The sequence below is a fragment of the Tachyglossus aculeatus genome, chromosome 1 (genome assembly GCF_015852505.1).
Source record: "Tachyglossus aculeatus isolate mTacAcu1 chromosome 1, mTacAcu1.pri, whole genome shotgun sequence".
NCBI lineage: Eukaryota > Metazoa > Chordata > Mammalia > Monotremata > Tachyglossidae > Tachyglossus > Tachyglossus aculeatus.
In genome coordinates, this window is record NC_052066.1 from 13,211,591 (window position 1) to 13,216,742 (window position 5,152).

The 5,152-nt window shown below is 47.0% G+C and overlaps 1 non-coding gene across 1 annotated transcript; it reads left to right on the plus strand.

The window, feature by feature from the left end:
* The first annotated feature begins 1,349 nt into the window (after positions 1-1,349).
* LOC119938392 lies at positions 1,350-1,487 on the plus strand. Its single transcript, XR_005454423.1, has one exon. It is a non-coding gene; the product is annotated as a small nucleolar RNA SNORA7 (small nucleolar RNA).
* The last annotated feature ends 3,665 nt before the right edge of the window (positions 1,488-5,152 follow it).

A 5,152-nucleotide genomic window follows, 5' to 3' on the forward strand; every position in this document is an offset into this window, starting at 1 on the left:
ATCGCCAAGATCCGCCCTTTCCTTTCCAACCAAACCGCTACCTTTCTGGTTCAATCTCTCATCCTATCCCGACTGGATTACTGCATCAGACTCCTTTCTGATCTCCCATCAATCAATCAATCAATCAATCGTATTTATTGAGTGTTTACTGTGTGCAGAGCACTGTACTAAGCTCTTGGGAAGTACAAGTTGGCAACACATAGAGACGGTCCCTACCCAACAGTGGGCTCCTGTCTCTCCCCACTTCAGTCTATACTTTACTCTACTGCCCGGATTACCTCTGTACTGAAATGCTCTGGGCATGTCACTCCCCTCCTCAAAAATCTCCAGTGGATGCCTGTCAACCTTTGAATCAAGCAAAAACTCCTCACTCTCAGCTTCAAAGCTCTCCATCAACTTGCCCCCTCATACCTCACCTCCCTTCTCTCCTTCTACAGCCCAACCCATACACTCCACTCCTCTGCTGCTAACCTCCTTACTGTGCCTTGTTCTCACCTGTCTCACCATCAACCCCTGACCCATGTCCTACCTCTGGCCTGGAATGACCTCTGTCCACACATCTGCCAAACTAGCTCTCTTCCTCCCTTCAAAGCCCTACTGAGAGCTCACCTCCTCCAGGAGGCCTTCCCTGACTGAGTCCCCTCTTTTTCCTCTCCTCCTCCCCTCCCCATCGTCCCCCTGCCCTAACCCCTTCCCCTTCCCACAGCACTCATATATATTTGTACATATTTATTACTCTATTTTATTTGTACATATTAACTATATTCATTTTATTAATGATGCATATATAGCTATAATTCTATTTATTCTGATGGTATTGATACCTATCTACTTGATTTGTTTTGTTGTCTGTCTCCCCCTTCTAGACTGCTAGCCTGTTGTTGGGTAGGGATCGTCTCTATATGTTGCCAATTTGTACTTCCCAAGTGCTTAGTACAGTGGTCTGCATACAGTAAGTGCTCGATAAATAAGATTGAATGAATGAATGAACAGTTCCTCCCAGTAGGGGCAGAACTGACCTCTAGTGCCACTGAAAGATCAAAAGCTAAAATTTCCTTCTCTGGAAATTGGGCCATTAAATAGGAGATTTAGATTCCTGTCCTGAGGGTTCTATCCTCTGATCCATTGCATGTGGTAGGATGCTTCTCTTACTCCAAGATACACTGGGGATCAAAAGTGAGGTCTGTGCAGGCTAACTGAACTCAAGATTTTGGGATCGGCTATTAAACACATGTCACATAAGAAATCCCCAGGATTGAGGATAAACCTTCCCAGCTGCCAAAATCTCCATTGCTCTTCTCTGGATCAGTCGTGGAATTTTTTAATTTTTTGGTGACTACATGCCAAGCCCCCTCTCAGGGCCGCACCTGGAGAGTTTCCAGTACTCTACCAGTCTTGGCTACGGGAGGAAGAGCCAAACAGAGGCCTACCCATTCCATTCCTAGATTGACCAGTGGATAGTGAGTGGAAGGTAATCTGCTACAAGTCAAAACTCACCCATGCTGGACAGCAGTGGCATGGGAGAGAGTCAAATGCAGAGACTCGAGTTTACTGCATGGAAGGCAGCAATGGTAAACCACGTCTGGATTTTGACCAGGAAAACTCCATGGATCTACAAACAGAATGATTGCAATTGGAGAGCAGGCACTCTAGGAAAGATGTGTCCGTGGTGTCACTATGGATCGGAAATGACTTGATGGCATAAGACAAGACATGCCAAGCACTATGCTAAAAGCTGGGGTAGATATATGTTCGTTGTGGGCAGGAATGTATCTCTTTGTTGTTATGTTGTACTCCCCCAAGTGCTTAGTACAGTACTTTGCCCACAGTATGCACTCAATAAATACGATTGAATGAATGAATACATTACAGTCAGTCCCTATAGATGATATAAATTATTTATTTATTCATATTAATGTCTGTTCCCTCTCTAGAGTGTAAACTCTGTATGGGTAGCAGGGGACGTGTCTGCTAATTCTGTTGAATTGTTCTCTCCCAAGTGCTTAGTATAGTCTTCCCCACATAATAAGTGCTCAATAAATACCATTAATTGCTTGCTTGCTTGATTGATGTGTCCTTCTTCATCTCTCATTTCTAGACTGTGAGCTCGTTGTTGGGTAGGGACCGTCTCCTTATGTTACCGACTTGTACTTCCCAAGCGCTTAATACAGTGCTCTGCACACAGTAAGCACTCAATAAATATGATTGAATGAATGAATGAATGCTCTGCATCCTTCATTATCTGTCTGCCAAAACCTCTGCCACATCTCCCAAATTCCCAGTTGCACAAAAAACCAGGTAAGAAGAGATGAAGGTGAGATGTGGAACATAACCTCTCTTTTGGGACTCTTTTAGTAGGACCAGTGGAAAGAATTTGCAGTGGAAGTCTGAACACCCTTCAGGTTACAGCCGCACAATTTCTCCTGGACTCAGTTTCTCCACCAGAAAGCAGGGGTCATTCATTCAATCGTGCTTCTTGAGCACTTACTTCATGCAGAGCACTGTACTAAGCTCTTGGGAAATAATAATAATAATAATAATAATAATAATAATAATAATAATAATAATGGCATTTGTTAAGCGCTTACTATGTGCAAAGCACAGTTCTAAGTGCTGGGGAGGATACAAGGTGATCAGGTTGTCCCACATGGGGCTCACAATCTTAATCCCCATTTTCCAGATGGGTAAATGAGGCTCAGAGAAGTTAGGTGACTTGCCCAAAGTCACACAGCTAAGTGGAGGAGTTGGGATTTGAACCCGTGACCTCTGACTCCAAAGCCCGGGCTCTTTCCACTGAGCCACGCTGCTTCTCACAACAATACAACAATAAACAGACATATTCCCTGCCCACAACGAGCTTACAGTCTTCCATCCAACTATCCAACCTTGGCTTCACAGACTCCATCCTCTCCTGGTTCTCCTCTTGTCTCTCTGGTCGTTCATTCTCAGTCTCTTTTGCAGGCTCCTCCTCCCCCTCCCATCCCCTTACTGTGGGGGTTCCCCAAGGTTCAGTTCTTGGTCCCCTTCTGTTCTTAATCTACACTCACTCCCTTGGTGACCTCATTCACTCCCACAGCTTCAACTATCATCTCTACACTGATGACACCCAAATCTACATCTCTGCCCCTGCTCTCTCCCCCTCCCTCCAGGCTCGCGTCTCCTCCTGCCTTCAGGACATCTCCATCTGGATGTCTGCCCACCACCTAAAACTCAACACGTCCAAGACTGAACTCCTTGTCTTCCCTCCCAAACCCTGCCCTCTCCCTGACTTTCCCATCAGTGTTGATGGCACTACCATCCTTCCCGTCTCACAAGCCCGCAACCTTGGTGTCATCCTCGACTCCGCTCTCTCGTTCACCCGTCACATCCAAGCCGTCACCAAAACCTGCCAGTCTCAGCTCCGCAACATTGCCAAGATCTGCCCTTTCCTCTCCATCCAAACTGCTACCCTGCTCGTTCAAGCTCTCATCCTATCCCGTCTGGACTACTGCATCAGCCTTCTCTCTGATCTTCAATCTGCGCATCACGCAGAAACTCCTCACCCTGGGCTTCAAGGCTCTCCATCACCTCGCCCCCTCCTACCTCACCTCCCGTCTCTCCTTCTACAGCCCACCCCGCACCCTCTGCTCCTCTGCCACTAATCTCCTCACCGTACCTCGTTCTCACCTGTCCCACCATCGACCCCCGGCCCACGTCATCCCCCGGGCCTGGAATGTCCTCCCTCTGCCCATCCGCCAAGCTAGCTCTCTTCCTCCCTTCAAGACCCTACTGAGAGCTCACCTCCTCCAGGAGGCCTTCCCAGACTGAGCCCCTCCCTTCCTCTCCCCCTCGTCCCCCCTCCATCCGCCCATCTTACCCCCTTCCCTTCCCCACAGCACCTGCATATATGTATATATGTTTGTACATATTTATTACTCTATTTATTTATTTATTTTACTTGTACATATCTATTTTATTTATTTTATTTTGTTAGTATGCTTGGTTTTGTTCTCTGTCTCCCCCTTTTAGACTGTGAGCCCACTGTTGGGTAGGGACTGTCTCTATATGTTGTCAACTTGTACTTCCCAAGAGCTTAGTACAGTGCTCTGCACACAGTAAGCGCTCAATAAATATGATTGATTGATTGATTGATTGATCTCCCATCCTCGTTTCTCTCCCCACTTCAATCCATACTTCATGCTGCTGCCCAGATTGTCTTTGTCCAGAAACTCTCTGGGCATGTTACTTGCCTCCTCAAAAATCTCCAGTGGCTACCAAACAATCTGCACATCAGGCAGAAACTCCTCACCCTGGGCTTCAAAGCTGTCCATCACCTCGCCCCCTCCTACCTCACCTCCCTTCTCTCCTTCTACAGCCCAGCCCACACCCTCTGCTCCTCTGCCGCTAACCTCCTCACCATGCCTCATTCTCACCTGTCCCGCCGTCGACCCCCAGCCCACGTCATCCCCCAGGCCTGGAATGCCCTCCCTCTGCCCATCTGCCAAGCTAGCTCTCTTCCTCCCTTCAAGACCCTAATGAGAGCTCACCTCCTCCAGGAGGTCTTCCCAGACTGAGCCCCCTCCTTCCTCTCCCTCTCGTCCCCCTCCTCATCCCCCCGTCTTACCTCCTTCCCTTCCCCACAGCACCTGTATATATGTATATATATTTGTACATATTTATTACTCTATTTATTTATTTATTTTACTTGTACATATCTATTCCATTTATTTTATTTTGTTAATATGTTTGGTTTTTTTCTCTGTCTCCCCCTTCTAGACTGAGCCCACTGTTGGGTAGGGACTGTCTCTCTATGTTGCCAACTTGTACTTCCCAAGCACTTAGTACAGTGCTCTGCACACAGTAAGTGCTCAATAAATATGATTGATTGATTGATTGAGTGATTGATTCCATCTCTATGCAGATGATATCCAAATCTACATCACCTGCCCTGATCTCTCTCCCTCTGCAATCTCACATCTCCTCTTGATTTCAAGACATCTCTACTTGGATGTCCTCCGGTCACCTCAAACGTAACATGTCCAAAACAGAGCTCCATATCTTCCCATAGAAACCCTGTCCTCTCCCCAGAATTTCCCATCACTGTAGAGAGCACCACCATCCTTCTTGTCTCACAAGCCTGTAACCCTGGCATTATCCTTGACTCCTCTCTCTC